We start from the raw sequence: 21,611 nt of genomic DNA, 5'->3' as shown, positions 1-21,611 counted from the left end.
ATCCATTTAATCCTATGTATTTATTTAACAAGTATTTATTCAGTGCCTACTATGTGCCAGGCCCTGGGTTAGGTGCCGGGGATACAGTTAGGAGCGAAACAATTGAAAAAATGCCCACTTTTGTGGAACTTTTGCGCTAGCTGTGGGGAGACCGACCATGCATAGATGAGGTGGGTGAAATGTAAGTTCTGTGGGGCAGCGGAGGAAAGCAAGACAGGGAAGGGGGATCAGGAGCGTGTGGGGGCAGAGGGAGCTACTGAGATAGCACGGTTGGGGAATCAGCTCGGTGAGAAAACACTTGTCATGGCCTGAAGGAAATAAGAAGGTAGGGAGGCCAGTGGGGCCGGCGTGAGTGAAGAGGGGGAAGGGAGACGAGGTAGGGATGTCCATGTGTAGGCCGGCGCGAGGATTCTGGCATTTTTCCCCCACAGGACACGGAGAGCCATTTGCCGGTTTGAGCGGAAGAATGACACGATGAATGGACACTTTTATAGCATCACTCCAACCACCGTGTTCGGAACAGACTGGAGGGGGCAAGGGTGGATGCAGAAGACTGGTTAGGGGGCTACTGCAAGAACCCAGAACAGAGGTGATGGTTCTGGCCCGGGGTGGTAGCAGGGTTCTGGGTGTATTTTAGAGGTAGGGTCGACAGGTGTGGGTTTAGGGCATGAGGCAAAGAAAGAGGTCAAGGGTGATTCCAAAGTTTTTGACCTGAGCAACTAGAAGGATTTGGTTGCCGTTAACCGTGATGAGGGCGACCGGGAGGGAGGAACAGGTCTAGGGTCGGAGGCCCTAGATGACGTTGGTTTGGGCCACGCCAAGTTAGCGATGCCTACGAGATCTCTAAATGCCCACCTCCAGTGGGCAGTTCTTACTACTCCAGTCTGGATTTCAGGGAGAAGGTCGGAACTAAAGGTAGACATTTAGGAGTAGTTGGGGGTATCGGTGCAACTTTGAAGTCAGGGAGTGAATGAGATCTCCTTGGAGGTGAGAATACATAGAAGGGAGAAGAGGTCAGGGGTCGAGTCCCAGGTACGGGGACGATAAGAAGCTAAGAGACTGGCTGAACCAGTAAAGGAGACAAGAGAAGGAACTGCCAGGGAGGTGGGAAGAAAGCTAGGAGGGGACCAGCTGGACACCAAGCTACGGTGTTACAAGGAGAAGGGATGATCATCCCTGTGAGTGTTCCTGTGGTTCCTGTGGGTCAGATCCGATCCCATCAATCGGTCAGTCATAAACAGAGCCCACAATAAATGACTCACCAAGGGCCACGGTGGGGAGACAGCTGGGCTAGGGCTCAAAGTCAAGTCTGCTTTCTTTTGCCAGGAGAGGCCTCTGGCCGCACCTGACCTTTGTGTGCTGATTTAGGTCATCACACGCGTCTTGCATCGTATTGTTAACTCTGGGCTCCTTTCAGCGCCCTGACCCATTCTCTTACGAACACTTTGTTCTCCCCTATCTTTTATAGAAATACACAGTGTATGTTCATTGTGGAAAGATTAGAAACACAGATAAGCCAAAGGAAAAAAAGTTAAAATCAACCATTGCACCACGCAGGGTCCAATTTGTGACCGTGCTCATTTTTCCAGCCATAGGTGTGAGGTATGGACGTGTATATTCTTTTCAAAGGGCTGATTCAGTGCTAACTATGTTACCTTTTTTAGAACATTTGTTTGAAAGGACCTCTTTGAAACCAATAATATATCACGAGTAGCCATCATGATAAGCATATTGTGCGATTGGTTCATATCTTTTTTTTTTTTTTTTAATTCGTGCCTGGATATCTGTTACTTAGTTTGCCAAAGTCATGGTGTTAAGAGATGATCTAGAGACCGCCTGTGGAAATTATTCAAGCCAGCAGGAGGAAAATGGTGATAATGGGAACATTTATATTCACCGAGCCCTACCACGGGCTAGGCACTGCTATCAACCGTTTTATTTGCAATGTGATATGTATTTCTCACTACAGTCCTACAAGGAAGATACCCTTATCTCCGTGGTTGTAGCTGAGAGCCCAAGAGAGAGAGCCTTGCTCGTGGATGGGGTGCAGCGAGGATTGGAGCTGGGATGGGTTTGGGCCCCGTCTGTACAGCTCCCAGGCCTCCGGCGTCCCCCCACTGTCCCATCTCTTAGCTCTCCCTGCCTTTTCATAACTGACCCCATACTAAGCTGTGCCCTTGGCTGCCTGCCTCCCGATGATCTTCTCGGGGGAGCTGCACAGGCAAGAGGGTGGGAGGAGGCACCTGCCGGGAGGGGAGGGTGTTGGCCCCCTGCTTCCCACCCACAGCGGCACCACTGCCCACCCCAGTCACTGAGACATATTTGATGAGGTGCCAATTATCCATCTGTGGTTCATAAGACAACGTGTAGAAAATTAGGATTTTATCCCTTGAGGCCTGCTGTGTTCAAAACAAAAAGTTCTACATCTTAAAGGATCCCTGGCCTATTAATGCCCTTCAAGCTTAAAAAAAAAAAAAAGGTGATATTGCAGCTCATCAGTCAGATATGCGTTTGGTTTTTTGCAGATTGCCAAATATACCAGGCACGCACTTTAAGTGGGCTTAAACTTTAAATATGTCAGTATCTTCTGTGATTTTTTTTTCAAAACATCTTGTGCATCTCAGTTTTGTTAGATATTCTTATGGCAGAATAAACATATAACATGTAATATATGCGGGCGCCTGGGGGGCTCAGGCGGTTGAGCATCCGACTTCAGCTCGGGTCATGGTCTCGCAGTTCGTGAGTTCGAGCCCCGTGTCGGGCTCTGTGCTAACAAACAGCTCAGAGCCTGGAACCTGCTTCAGGTTCTGTCTGTCTGTCTGTCTGTCTCTCCCGCCCCCTCCCCGCCCCAACTCATGCTCTGCCTCTCTCTGTCTCTCAAAAATAAATAAATGTTAAAAAAAATTTGATGTAAGATATATAAATAAATACTGTATAAAATATGGCATATAACCCCGTGTCTCTGATACAGATGTGCTTCATATAGCATAGTTAAAATGTTGACAAGCTGCTGTGGCAGGCATAGCAGATCAGTTGTGTTTGAAGTCACAGTTGTGGTATTATTTGCAAAATTTGGCATGGTGAGAAGAGAAGGGGAACTCCTATGTTTCCAACACCCCTGTCTTTACCTGTGAAATTGGGGGAATTGACTGGTTAGTTCATTAAGTCATTAAACATCGCACTGCAAAACAATACTGAAAATGCAGAATTCCATACAAATCACTTCAGTGTTATTCTCTTTTTAAGTGCTCAGATTACATAATCTCTAAGTAACTACTACACCAGCTCTATGTTAGATTAAGTAAGAGCTTTATCTTTATCCAGAAAGTAGGTATGTGCTGGTTAAGGGTTCGCTTCATTCGTTCTGTTTTTTTTTTTTATAAATTTGGTTTAATATTTATTCATCTTTGAGAGAGAGGCAGACAGAGTAAGAGGGAGGGAGGGGCAGAGAGAGAGGGAGACACAGAATCCGCAGCAGGCTCCAGGCTCAGAGCTGCCAGCACAGAGCCCGACGCGGGGCGCGAACTCACGAACCTCGAGATCATGAGCCGAAGCTGGACGCTTAACCACCTGCACCCCATTCATTCTGGTTTTTAACCCGACACAGATCCCAGTGCTTCCCCACGGACGCCCCACACCCGCTTCGTGGTGGAGCCAGGATCACCTCCCACAAACTTGGTCTAGTTAGTCTCATGATTCTTCGTTTCCAGGCAGACCTCTGCTCTTCAGAATATTGGCAGGAGATTTGAGAAGCAGTGCATGTTGGTGATGATCTTGTGATCCTGTTTTCTTTTCCATTCTCCTACTCCTTTGGGTTTGTGACCAGAGAGGTCAGAGAATAAAGACACCTCTGTGGCAAGCGAAGCTAAATTGAGCTCTTTCCTAGGAAACTCGTCATGCTGCTTCTAGGACCTAACATGCTGTCTCTAAAATACAGGACAGTAAGTAGAGGAAGCTTGTGGAGTCATCCTTCACGTGTGGGTGCTGAGACCTAACTGCCATGCCTCTGAACATACCCATTCCTGTCCGTAAGCCGGGAACTTCCTCATTCAGTAAGAAATATACCTTGTTAGTTACATGTACCTAAGTTCTACCTGAACAATTGGTAGTTTGAGAAAGAGAACGTGTTTCATGTGGATTTACAGGGTTTACAGAAGTTTGGGGCAAGCCCAAAGATGCTAATCTGAAACCCACAGTTCACGCAGCGATGGTGGTTTATGGAAATGCTCTCATGTGTTGTTTTAGGAGTCCTGGCTCATGGTTTATTTTGAACTTGATTTATGAACAGAAGAATTACTCTCATTTACTAACGCTGATGGATTTCTCTCATCTTCTCTTTAGAACTTGCCTTTTCTCCCTTTTAGTAAATGGGGAATATGGAACACACTGTCCGTTTCTCTTCCTTCCAACATCGGATTTCAGACTAATTAACAGAAGAAAGCAAACATCTCTCAAAAATTTGACTTGAAGTATTTGGATATATGTCATCAGAACTATTAAAAAGAACGGGATGTTTAGTGTTCTTCCCCTCTTTAGTGAGCACAGAAACTTCTCTTGGCTGCTTCCAATATTGAGGCCGGCCAAGTCGAGGTCTAAGCACCAAAATCTTGGAGACTAAGAAGCCAAACTCTTTGCAGGAAAGCGAAGACCCCTTTCTCGTTCATCAGTTCTGTTTTTGTCGCGGGGTAGCTTTTGCAAATATGTTAAAGAGCTGTTCCATCGTGCACAAATACTCCCTCTTTCTTCCTAAGCTTTGGTGAGTTTCCAAAGCTTAGAAAATGTAACCTTTCTAAACTGGAATTTATTAACTGTAAAAAAAAAAAAATGCCTTTTAGTCTTGCTGGAAGTTGTGAATCGACAGAGAAAATTACATACAATTTTTTTTCAGCCAGTCTGAATGTAAGTTTTTTGTTTTGTTTCATTTTTTGAAGTCCCAAACCTTTTAACATTGAAATTTTAGGTGGAGGTGTGTTGGCTGACTGTAGGGTAAGAGAGAATATATTGGACGTTTGGACAAAGTATACTATACTCTTTGAATAGAAGTGGAGGGTTTCAGTTCCATTAATGCAAATAATCCCCACATTATTCTAAAGTCATACTGGCCAACATGTCAGCAAGAACCAAGTCAGGGGAAAGTGGGGCTGGCGGCCCTCAGTTCTGGTCCGTACTTTGCCCTGTTGCTTATTGGGCAAAGTTAGAGTAGGTCATGGCTGCTTACCATGGTCCAGAGAGAGAGAGAGAGAGAGAGGGCACATTTAGTGAAGAACATTTAGCTCTGTTTGGTGAACAATTTCAGAAGAGCAATCTGGGCACCATTAAGGGACTTTCCTTTGTGGACCTTCCAGATGCACTGGGGGTAGGAAGTACTGTCCTCAGAGTTTCCTGACGATTAGATGTAGTACCGTGCGGTATGCTTAGCATGGCGCCCCATGCGTCGTGAATGTGTAGTAAGCGTTAGGGGTTGCCATCATCATCATCATCATTTTTCAACATCGGTTACCATCAAATGCTGAATTGTGAGTCCTCGCATTCCCTTATCCCCAGTGGGACACATTGCAAAGCATTCCCAAGTTCAAAGGAACTAGAATGTAGGTAGAATCTGGATATGCTTTCGTTAAAAGGGATCCTGTGAGTTGAGTACGGCTTTATTACAAAAGGAATTTACATTCTATTAGAGAGGTTATGGTTAGTAGGATTTACTTATTCACGTCAGTTGGTAATTCCTGAGCACCTGTCGCAAGCCAGGCGGGCAGCTAGGCGCTGAGTATAGAAAAATGAAGAAGAGCGGACTCTTCCGGCACAGGGACAGGCTGAGCACTGACCTATGGTGGAGTGAGTATAGCACCCCGGAGGCTTTAAAGGACCTCTTAAGGCTGGAGTATAAGGTCACGGGCAGGGGAGTGGGAGTGGAGGGAGGGCAGGAGCCTGGGAGCCTTGCTAAGGAGAAAGGAAGGGAGACAGCTGTGAGCGGCGTAGGGCCGCAGTTAGGGTCGCATTTCAGAAAGATGGCTTTGGCCACCCTGTGGAGGCTGGGTTGGCAGGAGGCAAACTGGAGGCAGAGAGGCCAGTCAGAAGGGGATTTGAGTGTCTACGTGCCAGGTTGACGAGAGCCTGAGTCAGGGTGGTGATGAACGCTGACCACAGCAACCTCCAGGATATCACCGGCCCTACATCACACGTACTGTGCGGCCACCGCTCTCGGTGCCTCGCGTATAGTCACTCAGTTAATCCTCCAAATTATCTTTGGAGGTGTGTGCTGTGACTTTATAAGCTATTTTGTCCCACTGGACAAGTGAGGAAACTGAGGACCAGAAACCAGCCCAGTCACATAATCGTAAATGGCAGGGACAGGGTGTGAACCCAGGCCGACTGTTCTTGACCATCGGGCATAAGTGACTGGATTTAAGACACAGTGGGAGGAAGAATGGATGGGGCTTGATGGTCCTGACCCGAAGGGTTGGGGGCGAACCAGAGTGATGCCTGCTCTCCAGCCTGGGCATCCAGGTGGCCTTGACTGAAATGGGGGATATGGTGATTGCATGTGATGAGAGATCACGTGGATGAGTGACGTTCCGGTAGAATCCAAACGTGGATTCTGGCAACAGCATCGCGTCGGCGGGGACGTGGAAGCGTAGGTGCCGATCAGCTCGCCCCAAGGGGGGACTCTGCGCACTCAGGAGAGTGGGAAAACCAACAGTGGGAAACCCGGGAGAAGAGGGCCCAAGGGAGACCGAGGAGGATGGCAGAGGCGAGAGGTGAAGCAGGAGAGCACGTGCACAGAAGCTGAGGGAAAATGGGGTTTCCAGAAGGGTCGACGGGCTCTCCGTGTGCTGCACTCCGCTCAGATGAGGTCGTTGGGTATCTTCCGCTACAGCCAGTCGGTGGACTTGGCACCTGAGGTTGAAAGCGCGGGGGTGGGGAGGATGTGTGGGGAAAACTGGGTGGCATCTGTGTCCACCAGGCTCTCCAGAATCGGGGCTGGGAAGAGGAGAGACTGGGAAGGCTTTCCTCTGCTTATTTAAAGATGCGCAAGTATGGGGCGCCTGGGGGGATCCGTCGGTGGGGTGGCTGACTTCGGCTCAGGTCATGATCTCGCAGCTCCTGAGTTCGAGCCCCACGTCGGGCTCCGTCCTGACCGCTCAGAGCCCGGAGCCTGCTTCGGATTCTGCGTCTCCCTCTCTCTCGGCCCCTCCCCCGCTTATGCTCTGTCTCTCTCTGACTCTCAAAAACAAATAAACGTTAAAAAATGTTTTAAAGACGAGCAAGTAGGCGGGTTTAAGTGCCGATGGGAAAAGATGCTGATGGGGTGAGTGAGGCCTCCGAGGAGGTGGGAGGGGATGAGCGCCTGAAGGGCGGCAGGGAAGGAGACGGGCAGGGTGTAGACGCCAGAACATTGCGAGTGTAAGGCAAAGAGCCGAGGAAGTTGCCATCTAGTGGCCCCTGTTCATCGTCGGTAGGAGGCAAGGTTGTCTGCTAAAAATGAGACGAGGGGTAGCGAGGCCAAATTCTGGGGAGTGAGAGAGACTGCTAATACCTGCCTAGCATGGGAAGGAGAGGCAACCGGGAAGACGTCGAGGGATGGGGGCGGTAATATTAGCAGGAAGATGACATGGTGGTGCTGGTTTAAGGTGGAATTGATTCGAAACCCCAAGCTTCTCAGCAGCAGATAAGATGTTGAACTTTACTTTCTTTTTCTTAAGTTTATTTATTTATTTTGAGAGAGAGAGAGAGAGAGAGAGAGAGAGAGAGAGAGAGAGAGAGAAAATCCCAAGCAGGCTTTGCTCTGTCAGTGCAGAGCCTGACATGGGGCTTGATCTCATGACCATGAGATCATGACCTGAGCCCAAATCAAGAGTCAGATGCTTAAGCGACTGAGCTGCCCAAGCGCCCCTTTCTTTGGTGTCTATTATTAAAAGCATAACACACAGGGGCGCCTGGGCGGCTCAGTCAGCTGAGCTTCCGACTTCCAGGCTCAGGTCATGATCTCACAGTCCGTGAGTTCGAGCCCCGCATCGGGCTCTGTGCTGACAGCTCAGAGCCTGGAGCCTGCTTCGGATTCTAGGCCTCCCTCTCTCTCTGACCCTCCCCTGTTCATGCTCTGTCTCTCTCTGTCTCAAAAATAAACATTAAAAAAATTTTTTTAAAAAGCATAACAAACAGAAAAATACAGATTTATTAAATATGGTTTTTTTTTTTTAACTACCAGCCCTTCCCTGGAGATCCTTAAATACTTCCATAAGAAACTTGCCTGCCATCCTCTCTTTGGTATCTATCCAAATGGTGGAGTATCACACAGTAAAAAGAAAATATTTTAGGCAGGGAACCTGGTATCCACCTGGAGAAGGAGTATATACGGAAGGAAAACTGTCTGTAGGTGTGCCCCTGAATTTTGCCCCTGTAGGGAAATTTCTTGTTTGCATAGGTCCCCAACTCTTCACAGCTGATAACATGTCATGACTAAAAAGACCAAAAACCAAAAAAAAAAAAAAAAAAAAGCTGCAGGGTGGGTTGTAACTCGCTGACTTGCCTTGACCTTGGTCTTCACTCGAAAGCACTGTGCCCAGACCCATTCCAGGTGGTATCCCATTTAACCACTGGCTCTCGTCTCTGCAGGATGGAATTCTAAGCTCAGAATCCCAAAGCTCTGTGGATCAGACCCCTCCCCCTCTCTCCATTCCTGGAGAATTCCCCCTCCCCCCCAGCTCGCTCTGTCCCTGGAGAATGTCCCTAAGGAGAGAAGTCAGAGCGGGCAACAGCCAGGTTACTTTTCATAGGTAGTGAGATTTAACTGAATCCTTTCCTAACTTGTTTGCTCATAAAACCAGTGTTTTACTTAAATGGCAGTAAAACATACTCGTTCGTGGCCTATGAATCTTGGGCAAAGGCTGTAACAAGAAAAATTAGCCTGTATTTGGCAAATAAAAATAGAGCCTAAGTAAATATGTATTCCGTCTTATTCACAAGGGGGAAGAAAAAGTACTGATTGTGATCTGCTAACGTGATTGATCCAGGATTTGAAAAACATTGCCTTACCCTCGGTTTTTTTTTTTTTTTAATTTTTTTTTTTCAACGTTTATTTATTTTTGGGACAGAGAGAGACAGAGCATGAACGGGGGAGGGGCAGAGAGAGAGGGAGACACAGAATCGGAAACAGGCTCCAGGCTCTGCGCCATCAGCCCAGAGCCCGACGCGGGGCTCGAACTCACGGACCGCGGGATCGTGACCTGGCTGAAGTCGCACGCTTAACCGACTGCGCCACCCAGGCGCCCCTACCCTCGGTTTTTAAGTGATTGGTTAAGTGCCACAATAGGAAATGTGTGTTTTCAGATTTGAAATAGAAGAAATAGGATTAGTGACCCTTCCTGTGCACGTGCAAAATCTAGGTTTGTCACCACTTTTGAAGACAGCCGTGTCGTTCATTTATTAACGTTTAGGGCACAGAGCTGGTAATCCGGGGAGCTGGGTGCAAGTTCCCTCTTGATTCTGAATGAGCTGCATGGACTTGAACAAGTCAACATCCCTCTGTCTGTGTTCCACATTCTTCTCTAAGATGTGCCCGGACTAGATTTTTGGTTTATATTTTTCTAGTTCTTTTTTTTTTTAATTTTTTAAAATGATTATTTATTTTTGAAAGAGTGAGACAGAGGATGAGCAGGGGAGGGGCAGAGAGAAGTTGGGGGGGGGCGCATAGAACCCCAAACAGGCTCCAGGCTCCAAGCTGTCAGCACAGAGCCCGACGCGGGGCTTGAACTCACGAACTGTGAGATCATGACCTGAGCCGAAGTGAGATGCTCAACTGACTGAGCCACCCAGGTGCCCCAATACATTTTGCTAGTTCTAAGATTCTTTAATTTATAGGATAGCTCAGGGATCTAAAGAAAAGTCTAGAAACCGAGCTCTGCTCAAATACAAAAATTTTTTTTCAAAATCTGAACCTCTCGGTGTTTGTTCTTTTCCGGTATTTGTTTTAAAAATTCAAATTTCAGGGGCGCCTGGGTGGCTCAGTCGGTTAAGCGTCCGACTTCGGCTCAGGTCATGATCTTGCGGTCCGTGAGTTCAAGCCCCACGTCGGGCTCTGTGCTGACAGCTCAGAGCCTGGAGCCTGTTTCAAATTCTGTGTCTCCCTCTCTCTCTGACCCTCCCCCATTCATGCTTTGTCTCTCCCTGTCTCAAAAATAAATAAACATTAAAAAAAAATTCAAATTTCGTATTCAACTTTCAGAAGTGAGCACATTTATTTTCCTGTGACAGTATGATTTTATTTCATATTCCAGTGCCCAGTGTACTTTGTGAATTGACCACTGTGTCGTAAAAGTTTGATTTTCAGGCAGCATGCTATTGCATTTCGCCGATCAGTCGTCAGTGAAAAATCTAGAAGGTTGGGGTTTCGTCCCAACTCGGATATTAATTCAGTGTTTTATAACGTGGAGCTGGTGGGACAAGTTCATGGGACCAGGCTTCACGTCGGTTTCTTTATTTGCCCAGCATAGGATACAATTTCTGAACAGCGTTCGCTCTAGAAAATGTTCTCTGCTCTAGGCTACCAGCCAGCCTCTCTCTCCCTGCTCAGATGTTTGTCTTTGGCTCTGGGTTTCCATCATAAAATCCATATAAAGACTTACTTCCTTCAAACTGCATATGACTTTTTGATTGCTAATCTTTTCCCACGTGTGCATTATCTGTATTCGGTTAGTATCCTTGTACCTTTGTTTGCCATTATTATCAAGTGCTTGCACACTGCGTGTATGTGGGCTTTCCCAGCAAGACTGGGTAGTGCTACTTGGTAACTGCTTTTGGAATGGATCAGGGAAGGCGTGAATGAACCCGCAGTACTGGATTGGATGCCTGCCTCCATGCAAATCCAGGACAATGCCTTGACATATGTCAGTGGGCCAGTGATGTCATCTTTGTTTACCAAAAGTGTGACATTACTGTCATAGTCGTCCCTTGTTTTGTGGCAGTCTTTTACGATGGTTTGCTCAATGTTTCCGTTTCCATCTCCTTCTGGGCGCATAGTAAGAGCACACTTCCCAGCCCCTTGGCTGGGCTTGTAGCACATGATCGGTTGAATCAAGGTGGCTGGGTCCGTACGATTGGTTCCAGCCAGTGAGTTTTGAGTAGGAAGTGATGTGTGGTGCATCTGGGCAAGAGAAATATAATTGCCTGTGTGAGGGTCTCTGGGGTCCCCTTGGCCCTCTTGTGTGGTGACTGACAGCCCTCAGTGGTCATGTAATGTGAGCAAGAGATAAGCCTTGTGGACTTGGGGATTGTTGCCTCGGCAAAACTCCTTCTATCCTGACTATACAGTATTCTTGTTTCCACTTGGAGATTAAAACATGCACTATGTTACACGACACAGCATAGTGGTTAAGAGCCCAAACTCATAGAATGCCTGAGTTTGATTCCTGGCTCTGCTGCTTACTAATTGCGTGAATTTGGGTAAAGCGTTAGCTTCTGTGTGCCTCAGTTTCCTCATATGTAAAATAGGGAATTTAATAATAGTGCCTGTATTATGGAATTGGCTATGGGAATTTAGTGTGTTAATATTTTATAAAGAGGCTTGGGCTATGGTGAGATATTTCTTAAGTAAAATAAATAAACGTACCACAGAATTGTGGGAGAAATTAAGGCATTGCCTGTCTGCATGAAGGGAAGGTTTAAGCTCTCAGAGTTGGCATGTAGGGGTACCTGTCTGGCTCAGTTGGTAGAGCATGGGACTCTTGATCTCAGGGTCGTAAGTTCAAGCATCACATTGGACATAGAGCTTACTTATATGTGTGTGTGTGTGTGTGTGTGTGTGTGTGTACACACACACACTTACATATATACACACATATATACATACATGTATGTATACATACATGTATGTATACATATATGTGTATATGTATATATGCATATGTACTCATATATACTTATATATATGTATGCATATATATGCATACATGCATATATACATGCATATATGTGTATACACATATACACATATATACATATATGTGTATACATATACACATATATACATACCCTGTGTATATACATGTATACGTATACACACATATGAAATGTACATATATATGTATATATACATATATGTATGTGTACACAAGCATACATACATATATATGTATGTATACATTTATGTGTATGTGTATATATTATTTTATATATATATATAGAGAGAGAGAGAGAGAAACAGAGGGAGAAAGAGAGAGAGAGAGAGAGAGAGAGATGGCCTGTAAAGTACGTCACTAAGGCAAGCTAGTGACTTGGGGTTGCCTTTGCACCTGCCTCTGGAACTCTTTGGATGCTTCTGAGGCCACGGCAGACTGGGAGCCTAGAGTCCATCGTGCCTGTGCAGAAGCACATGGTACCCTGGACTTAGTTAAGGAAAGCTGCTATGTGGCCACAGGGTGTCATGGAATTTCTAAGATTTACTTCCCTCATGTCCTGGTCCTACTTCTCTGTGCTGGAGACCTCTCAGACTTGTCCCCGTGTCCCCGAGCCTCCTTCCCTTTTCATTGAGGTCCCTGGAATCCCACCTCCTCCCAGAGGCATTTCTGTGCAATTTTAAATAACTGCTGTCCTCTCACCCGCTCACGATGAACATCCAGCTCCAGAACTCTCCCATTTGGGTACCTCAGGACAAAATGTAGGCACCCTCGCTGAAGTTCGTGTACCTGTGCTATTTGTACCATTGTGTCCATCTGCGTCAGCTCGTCTATTTTAGGCAGCAAACTCTGAGGCAAGGATTTGGCTTAACTCATTTCTACAGGGCTTAGTAAAATGTTCTGTGGATTAGAGACACCTAATAAATGCTTTAGACTCTTGAATGATGCTGTAATCATTTTAATGGAGGCTGATGTGTGTGTGTTTAAACAAATGGCATGTTTTTCAGCAACATTCTGGCAAATTAGCAGCTTCTAAATGAAAAAAAAAAGTCTATACTTAGAAAATGAATTTTGTAAACTGCAGTAACATGCAGTTATTTATTGCTGGGCTGATTGAAGCAGAGGCTGAAACGCAGCGGTGAAGCCAACATTTAATTTTTGTTTTACTCGCTTTGTTTTCTGAAAAGTTGGTTGGCATGACAGGGGTAGGTAGGAAAGTGGGGCAATTTAAAGGCGTTATTGTGAATTTAATGCATATTTTAAAGAGTTGGGTTTAAAAAAAAAAAGCTTTATATTAGGTTAGCAGATGTGATTTGGCAACACCTCTTCCCGCACATGTGCCCTTTTCATTAGGAATGTGTGCCTGATGTGGTGCAGATGGTATTTAAGCCACTTAGTAATATTTTCCACAACCTGTTTTTAGTAATTAGCCTTGAATCTGTTGGTTCAAAATACTGGACTGCCTTTTGGCAACTTTGTAAACTAAGGAACTTGAAATGTGGTCAGTGTACCAGCAGAGGGCAGTGTAAGTCAGTGTTTTAGTCCCAGTTCTCGGCGTTCCTGGGCGGTTCCACACTGGAGAGCTAGAATGTTCTGAGTCTGCTTGAGAGACGTGAGTTTAGATTTTTAAAAACAAAGTAATTGATAATGACAGAGTTTTCAAAAGCTTTTGTTGACTGCCCACCAGTAAGACAAGAAGTTGTCCAGAGCAGATTTGAGCCGTGATTTCTTGAATTTTGCGAATTTAATACTTTCCTGATACCTCCATCATCCGGTGCAGTATGTGGGACTATGTGGAAGGTATAGTCCTTCTAGAAATCATTTCATTAATGGCTTGAAAAACATTTGATTTGATGAGAGCTTTTCTTCAGCTCAGTTAGTGGAGACTGATGTTTTGCATTATTATGTCTGTGAGGGTTTCCACTGTTTGTATGACAGGGGAGCAAAGTAAAGGTCCTTTCTGGGTTTTGTGTTCCAGTCAAGTGCCCGAGGCCTTCGGAGACTAACACCAAGGACTGCCTTTTGTTATATCCTGTTGTGCTTTATAACAACACTATTGCCTGTTTTACATAATTTTTTTCCTCACCGTAAAACCTCTCTGCAAACCCTACGCTATGGCTCTCTTATTCCCCTGATTTGGGCTTTCCCCAGTCCCAAAAGCGGACGCAGTCCCCGCCTTGTCCCCTTTCTCTTTACCGTGGACTCTGTGTACGTTCGGCTCAAACCTCTCTCCCTTTTAAAAGGTGTCTTACAAGCTCATACTCTCCCCAGCAACCAAACTGGCTGGCACGTCGATCCGGGATGTAAAGCCTCCAGAACTGTGAGAAAATGGATTGGGGTTGCTTACACCCACCCAGCCTGCAGTATTTTGTTTTGGCGGCCTAGGGTAGCATCTCAAGGGGGATCCAAGGTTCAGAGAAGGGAACCCTCAGTGCACATTGGAAGGTGGCGGAGGCCCTGCTGGAAGGACAGGCAGCTTGAGGATTAGCAGAAAGGCAGGGGACACCTTGGGATGGGGGTCTGGCCTGAAACCACAGTCTAAGGACTGTGTGCCTCTTTGGGGTCCTGGTTTTCTACCATCGGCTTCTTTCTTGCTGGGACTTCAGATACATTTCGAGATACTCATTCTCTTCTGCCTTCCTAAGGCAATAGGAGTGGAGGGCTTTGTTAAAAGACTGTGAGCAGAAACATGAAGAAAGTGAGGGGTGGAGCTGGTGTCCCCGTGTGGAAGGAGAGGCTTTGGATCTGCTTGCTCCTGTTTCCTTCTTCTAGAAATTTCCATGAGCTCTGTACCGAATGACTTGTTCTTCCTACGTGACCGTTGGGTGGCCGCTTTTTAGCAGATGGTAGTCGAGAAAGAGTTTATTAACACGTGTAGGGTCACAAACAAGTTAGTTTATGCTTCTGGAACGGAAACCCAGGCCAGTCCCAGCCTCTTCAGGCCTTTCAGGCCGCATAGGGCTATCTTCATAGACAACAGGCTAAGAGACCGGGCCTGGAAAGAGCATGACCGCTGGTGTTCGGGCAGGCTGGTCCTTCACTTTCCACCCTGCCACTTCCCAATTGTGGAACCCTGAGACCGACAAGTGTCGCCTTCATTCTGGGTGAACGTTAGGGATCCGTGTTAATGGAGAAAGGGAGGGATGGATAGTGAGTAGGCAGACAGCTCTCCGCTGTTGGATTCCTTCTTTTTTTTTTTTTTTTTTTTTAATTTTTTTTTCAACGTTTTTTATTTATTTTTGGGACAGAGAGAGACAGAGCATGAACGGGGAGGCACAGAGAGAGAGGGAGACACAGAATCGGAAACAGGCTCCAGGCTCCGAGCCATCAGCCCAGAGAGCCTGATGCGGGGCTCAAACTCACGGACCGCGAGATCGTGACCTGGCTGAAGTCGGATGCTTAACCGACTGCGCCACCCAGGCGCCCCGGATTCCTTCTTGATGAAAAGAGAAAACTATGAACATCGATTGCCACCACAGATGCAGATGAAACTTTGATTTCTCCTTCAAATGATTACATTACTGACTTTTGTATACTGTCGTACTTCCTAGTCTTACCGTATTTCGGATACTTACACACTTTCCCACCTCTGCAACGCGAGGACATTTATCGCTGTCTGACGTGATCTTATGTGTTTACGTGGCTATCATCTGTCTCCTGCTTCCATTGCACAAGAATGGCACTTCCATCAGGGGGCAGACCTTGGTCGGCTTCACGGGTGTCTCCACGTTTGTGATGTGCTAGTTGTGCTGGGTACATATTCGTGAATGAATGTATGGGGATAGCGAAGGGGAAGGAGCAAGTTTTACTGTGCACTGAATTTAAGCTTTCCCCCCGATTCGGCTCCCCACCCCCTACCCTGTGGCCAGTGGCCATTCTGAAAGGTATCTGTGTTATTGGCTCATTTGTAGACATTGCCCTGGTGGGATGTGGGGGAGGGGGAGAGCTACAACATCTGAAAAGAAGGGAAGCGGCACCTGTCGTTGGGGTTGTGCTCTGGGCTCAGAGAGAAGGGGAATATGTCACAGAGCTCCTTCACTTCCTTCACTTCCCTGCATGCACTGGGTCCTGCTTAGCTTAGCAGCTCACCAGCAAAACAACCCGGTGAGCTTACACCACCTGCTAGACCTGAATGGATCTTATCCTTGCAAAATGGTTATATGCCAGGAGAAATTTTTAGCAAATCGGAAAGAAGGTATCTAAGTGATGACAGACGAAGAATCAGGGTTTTCAAAGAATTGGGTTTGAAGTGACGTAATCAGTCCGGTTTTGTTTGCAATGCCGCCATCACTGACTCTGACTAATGGGGGGTTGGGGTGGTAAGTCAGATAGTGAAACATCACATTGAAGAATGTTTTTGGAGAAGACGTGCCCGTCTGTGTTCTTCTCCAAATACACGCGGTAACTAGAACATCCTGTAGAAATCCTTCAAGGGGGCGCCTGAGTGGCTCAGTCGGGTAAGCATCCAACTCTTGATTTCAGTTCAGGTCATGATCTCACAGTTTGTGAGTTTGAGCCCCTGTTGGGGATTCTCTCTCTCTCCCTCTCTCTCTACCCCCCCCCCCACTCGTGTGCGCTCGCGTGCTCACTCTCTCTGAAAATAAACGTTCAAATGAAATCCTTCAAGGGACCTGTTTTAATGAAGGGATTAAAATGATATGAATAGGGGCGCCTGGGTGGCACAGTCGGTTAAGCGTCCGACTTCAGTCAGGTCACGATCTCGCGGTCCGTGAGTTCGAGCCCCGCGTCAGGCTCTGGGCTGATGGCTCGGAGCCTGTTTCCGATTCTGTGTCTCCCTCTCTCTCTGCCCCTCCCCCGCTCATGCTCTGTCTCTCTCTGTCCCAAAAATAAAAATAAAAACGCTGAAAAAAAAAATTTTAAATGATATGAATAAATATTAATTATTTGCCTACAAATGGAAGTGTCCAGATAGAAATTTATAAAAACAGTTCTATGAAGTATTTTAAACACTGCCCCGCCCCTTATAATTTTTAAAGAACACTTTCGGAGCACGTAATATGACAGCAAAGTTCACTCAAACTCTATATTTTAACTAACTGAAAGCTAAAGTCAGGAGATATGATTCTTTATACTTTAAAAACAAATATTTATTCATTTTTGAGACAGAGTGTGAGCAGGAGAGGGTCAGAGAGAGAGAGAGTCACAGAATCTGAAGCAGGCCCCAGGCTCTGAGTGTCAGTGCAGATCCTGACGTGGTACTCAGACTCACAGACCATGAGATCATGACCTGAGCCGAAGTCGGACGCTTAACCGCCTGAGGTACCCAGGCACCCTTGGGCTGTATCATTTTTGAAAAACGAGACCTTTTTATTTCCTTTTTTTTCTCCTATGGCAATAATTGGTAGACTCCACTTTCTTTTCCATAAAACGGGAGACTAGAATTTAGAATATTGTTGCCAGAGTTAAAAAAATAATAATAATTTGAAGCTAAAGTTGATAACTTAAACATTAACTCCTATCCACTGGGTGTCCTTTGTATATATGTAACTCAGTGTTCACTTATATACACATAGGGCCATATTTAATACTCTAAATATGCCCCCGATGACAGGACAAAAGAAATAACCAAAATCTTAACTTCTAACTGGAGGTTGCATGTTGCTATGTACTTGTATAATGAAGCCATTCTAGCAAAAAAAATTTTTTCTTGGAGTAGTAACAACACTTGAACTTCATGAAATGTTATTGCTAAGCTGATTGATTTTACAAGGTTTTCGCCTCCTGGCATGCTAGGGTAAAAGCTGGGTTTCATAAGTTCCATCAACTGGGAGTCGAGAACCCTCATAATGTAAAACAAGAGAATATTTCCCTGGTTGGGCCACACACACGTAGGCAGAGATGTGGATGTTGTGGTGTATTTCTGCATTTTAAAACCCACAAGTAATAAGCAAATTTTACATTAAACGGATTTCCCTTTGATCTTATTATACATGTAGTAAATTTACAGTGAGATCTTCATTCAGGATTCATTTTTTTTCAGGCTAGTATTAAGTTGATTTTAAGAGCACGCAAGAAATTAAAACTGTATTCCCTTGTCTCTAAGAGTGGACTTAATAATAAATAAAATAAATTTAAAAAAATCTAAACTATTTTAAGAATGTTGTTAGTGGTAAACTTGTTATGGTAGCATATTTGGGGCAAGGGAAAAATGCCTCATGAATACCTAGTTTAACAACTGCGGTTTTTAATAATCGTGAAAAATAACATGGCTGTTAGAGGGCAACATTAAATATTCATGAAAACATGGGCTTGTATTTAAGACATAATGACAACTTGAAGTTTAGGCTGATAGAATAGAAAGTACAATTCTCAAAAGTCTGTAATAATTGTAATGACGTTTATTTCACCGGATAGAAAAATAGTTCGAATTATTTTTTTAAATAAAAAGCTAAAACACGCACACAAAAATCCATGGAATAAGATAAAAACAGTGACTTGAACAGGAAAAGAGGAGGACAAACGGGATGAGGAAGTAGGGTTAAAAGTTGGGTAACTTGGGGGCGCCTGGGTGGCTCAGTCGGTTGAGTGTCCGACTTCCGCTCAAGTCATGACCTCGCTGTCTGTGAGTTCGAGCCCCGTGTCAGGCTCTGTGCTGACAGCTCAGAGCCTGGAGCCTGCTTCGGATTATGTGTCTCCCTCTCTCTCTGCCCCTCTCCCGCTCATGCTCTGTCTCTGTCTCTGTCTCTCAAAAATAAATAAACATTAAAAAAAAAAAAAGTTGGGTAACTTGGCTTTGGTTGGGTTCCATGACTGACTAGCCTGGTGACCGTAGGTAGGTCAAAGAGTAAGTCTTTCCCCCCTCTGTGGTAGGGGAGTAATAATACTTGTTTCAGAGGGTGTTGTGATGCTCAGACAGGGTGATTCACATTAGTTAGCTATTACCCTTCATCTACATAGAATAGAAAATGTTAGATGTTCCAGATGCATTGCAACCCTGAAATAACCTTCCTTTTGACAAGTAAATTGGCTTCGACTTTGTTAAAAGTCAACTGTAGATTCTTACGCCTTGATTTGGTAATGTTTAAAGTTTTGAACAGGAAGGGAAAGTATGGGCAAGTAAAGTACCTGCAGAAGACATTGGGAGAGACCCCAGTATTCACATCGCATTCTGACTAGACATAGACATCTTTGGTAAGTAGGGCTCTTCGTTGTTCATCACGATGAAGGTGATGGGGACAGTGAAGGTTCCTTGAGCTAATAAGGTCACCACATATAGGCAGTGCCTTATTGAGTCCTCACTGCAGCCTGATGAAGGAGGTTCAGTCGTTAAACTGACTGACAGTTGAGAGGTTGGCTTACTTGCCCACTATCCACAATGGATGTTGGAGTCAAAGCCCTGGTAGGCTGACTCTGGAGCTCTGACTCCTGACTGGCGTTGGAACCATGAAGGATTTGGGGCTCCCTGTGGTTACATTCTTGGGGACCCAAATCTAAAATGGGCTTTTTGGTCTGAATAGTGTAATTCCAACATTGAGTTTTTTGTTTCTCTTACTCTTCCTCCTCCCTCACCTCCCCCTCCTCCTCCTCTTCTTGTCCTCCCCTTCCCCTCCTCCTCCTCCTCCTCTTCCTCCTCCTCCTCCCCCTCCTCCTCCTCCCCCTCCTTTTTTTCTTCTTCTTTTACAGAAGCATAGTTTTGACAAACTAGTTAGTGTGCGTGTGAGAGGCCGTAGCTGGTTAAATTTATTTTAAGCTTCCCTAAATATCCAATACTATTATTGCTTTCATCTCTGTATTATTTTCGTCTCCACTGTTGCTCACTGGAATGTATCCAAATGGAATCTGGGTTTTGGATAGCATTTTCATTCTTGTTGAAAACTTTTTCATTCTTGGTGGTGGTGGTTGGCAACATGATGAATATATACAGTGCTAATAAATTGACCAATTTTCTAGATCCGCGATGGTAAATGAAAATGACCTAGGAGACAGGGATTGACATGGGAATCAAGCCCCTGGATAGTTTGAGATTGTATTAACGCATATAAACGACCATCCCTGCTAACAAAAGAAACACATGCGGCAAAAGAATGCAAATAGTGATTTCGTGCAGTAATGGTGGTGTGGCAGGTGCAAATAACAGTGTTCCCGCAGAGGAGGGTCAGAAAGAAGACCGTTCCCCAGAAACGGAGACAGGCCCCCTTCCCTTTGGGGGAGGGGAGGGGAGGGTTTGGAAGTAGAGGGAAGAGGAGACAGTCCTTAAACCAATCTGGCTAGACTTCATCACGCTCACCTCCAGCTTTGATCTCTGCAGCAGGCAGCACTCCTATTAAAACTGGAACCTACTGAGGTTTCCTCGTGTAATTAGGGAACAGAGAAACACGTTCCACGAGGGAGCCTCCAGGTCTAATTACCTGCAACCTCGCTGTACCTTGCTGGCGAGGAGGGAGCCACCAATAGCAATTACTAACGAATGGCTGAATTTCCTTATAAGACCTAGGGAACCTGATGGGAAACTGATTGCTAACGGAGAAGTATCTCAGAGTCGGCAACAACGACAACAGCAAGAAGGTTTAGCGACATGGAAGAGAGATGGGTAGAAAAATGAAGCGACTGGGCTTTAAAAGGTGATGAAACGTTGGGAACACCAATCCGCTGAAGCTGCGCTTGGCTACCACGTGCATGATTGCCCCCCTTTCACAGCAAATGGCAGCCTCTTTCGCGCCAGACTGCACCGGATGCGTCCCGTAAGCTCTGGTAATGGGCATGTTTGGAGACACCCTTCCTGGTGTTGTTTTGTTTTTTAATTTTTTTTTTAACATTTATTTATTTTTGAGAGACAGGGCACAAGTGGGGGAGGGGCAGAGAGAGGGAGACACGGACTCCGAAGCAGGCTCCAGGCTCTGAGCTGTCAGCACAGAGCCTGATGCGGGGCTTGAACCCATGAACTGTGAGATCATGACCTGAGCTGAAGTCGGACGCCCCCCTGACGAGAGCCACCCAGGTGCCCCGATGCCCTTCCTGGTTTTCAAGGCTCTATCTGTTATCCTAGGGCATCTAACCTGTAGGGAGGGGCTCTGGATGTAATTCAGTCGGTGGCAGGGCCATAGCCCCTGGGAAGCAGGCTTGCCTGGGTAACTGCTTGAGTGAAATCAAGACTCCTATCAAAGCCATCTCTTTATCTCCTGCATTCCCACCAGGGAAAACTTCAGGGAGGAGAGGGGTGCCTGGGTGGCTCAGTCGGTTGAGCATCCGACTGCCGCTCAGGTCATGATCTCGTGGTCCGGGAGTTCGAGCCCCGCGTCGGGCTCTGTGCTTAACAGCTCAGAGACTGGAGCCTGTTTCCGATTCTGCGTCTCCCTCCCTCTCTGCCCCTCCCCTGTTCGTGCTCTGTCTCTCTCTGTCCCAAAAATAAATAAAACATTGAAAAAAAAAAAAAAAGCAAGAGACGATTAAGTGTGCGCACAGGGTTTCAGTATATGTGGCTTTTTCCCCAGAAAATGGGGAAGCTGGTTGTTAATGCAAACTAACAATGCAATGCTGAACCCTGTTATTTTTTGAAATAGTGCCGCACCACTTTTTTTTTTTAAACCTGTTCTGGTAAATATGGATTTTTCAAAAACATAAAAGCAAACGAAAAGGAAAACCCCCAAAAAGCCAAGAGAGAAAATCAGGGATCGCTTTTAAAGACTGTCCTTGTGCAGATGTGATCATATCCATTTTGCCTTCTGAAATTAGATGGAACACGGTTTTTTTATTTTTAAA

The 21,611-nt window shown here is 45.7% G+C and overlaps 1 protein-coding gene across 1 annotated transcript in view; it reads left to right on the top strand.

The window, feature by feature from the left end:
- JAZF1 (JAZF zinc finger 1) overlaps nucleotides 1-21,611 on the top strand; it is a 351,615-nt gene that overhangs the window by 80,501 nt on the left and 249,503 nt on the right. The window lies entirely within an intron of this gene.

This window comes from Felis catus, chromosome A2 (genome assembly GCF_018350175.1).
Source record: "Felis catus isolate Fca126 chromosome A2, F.catus_Fca126_mat1.0, whole genome shotgun sequence".
Classification (NCBI taxonomy): Eukaryota; Metazoa; Chordata; class Mammalia; order Carnivora; family Felidae; genus Felis; species Felis catus.
Note: the sequence above shows the minus strand (reverse complement) of the source record. Positions and strands in the feature narration are given on the sequence as shown.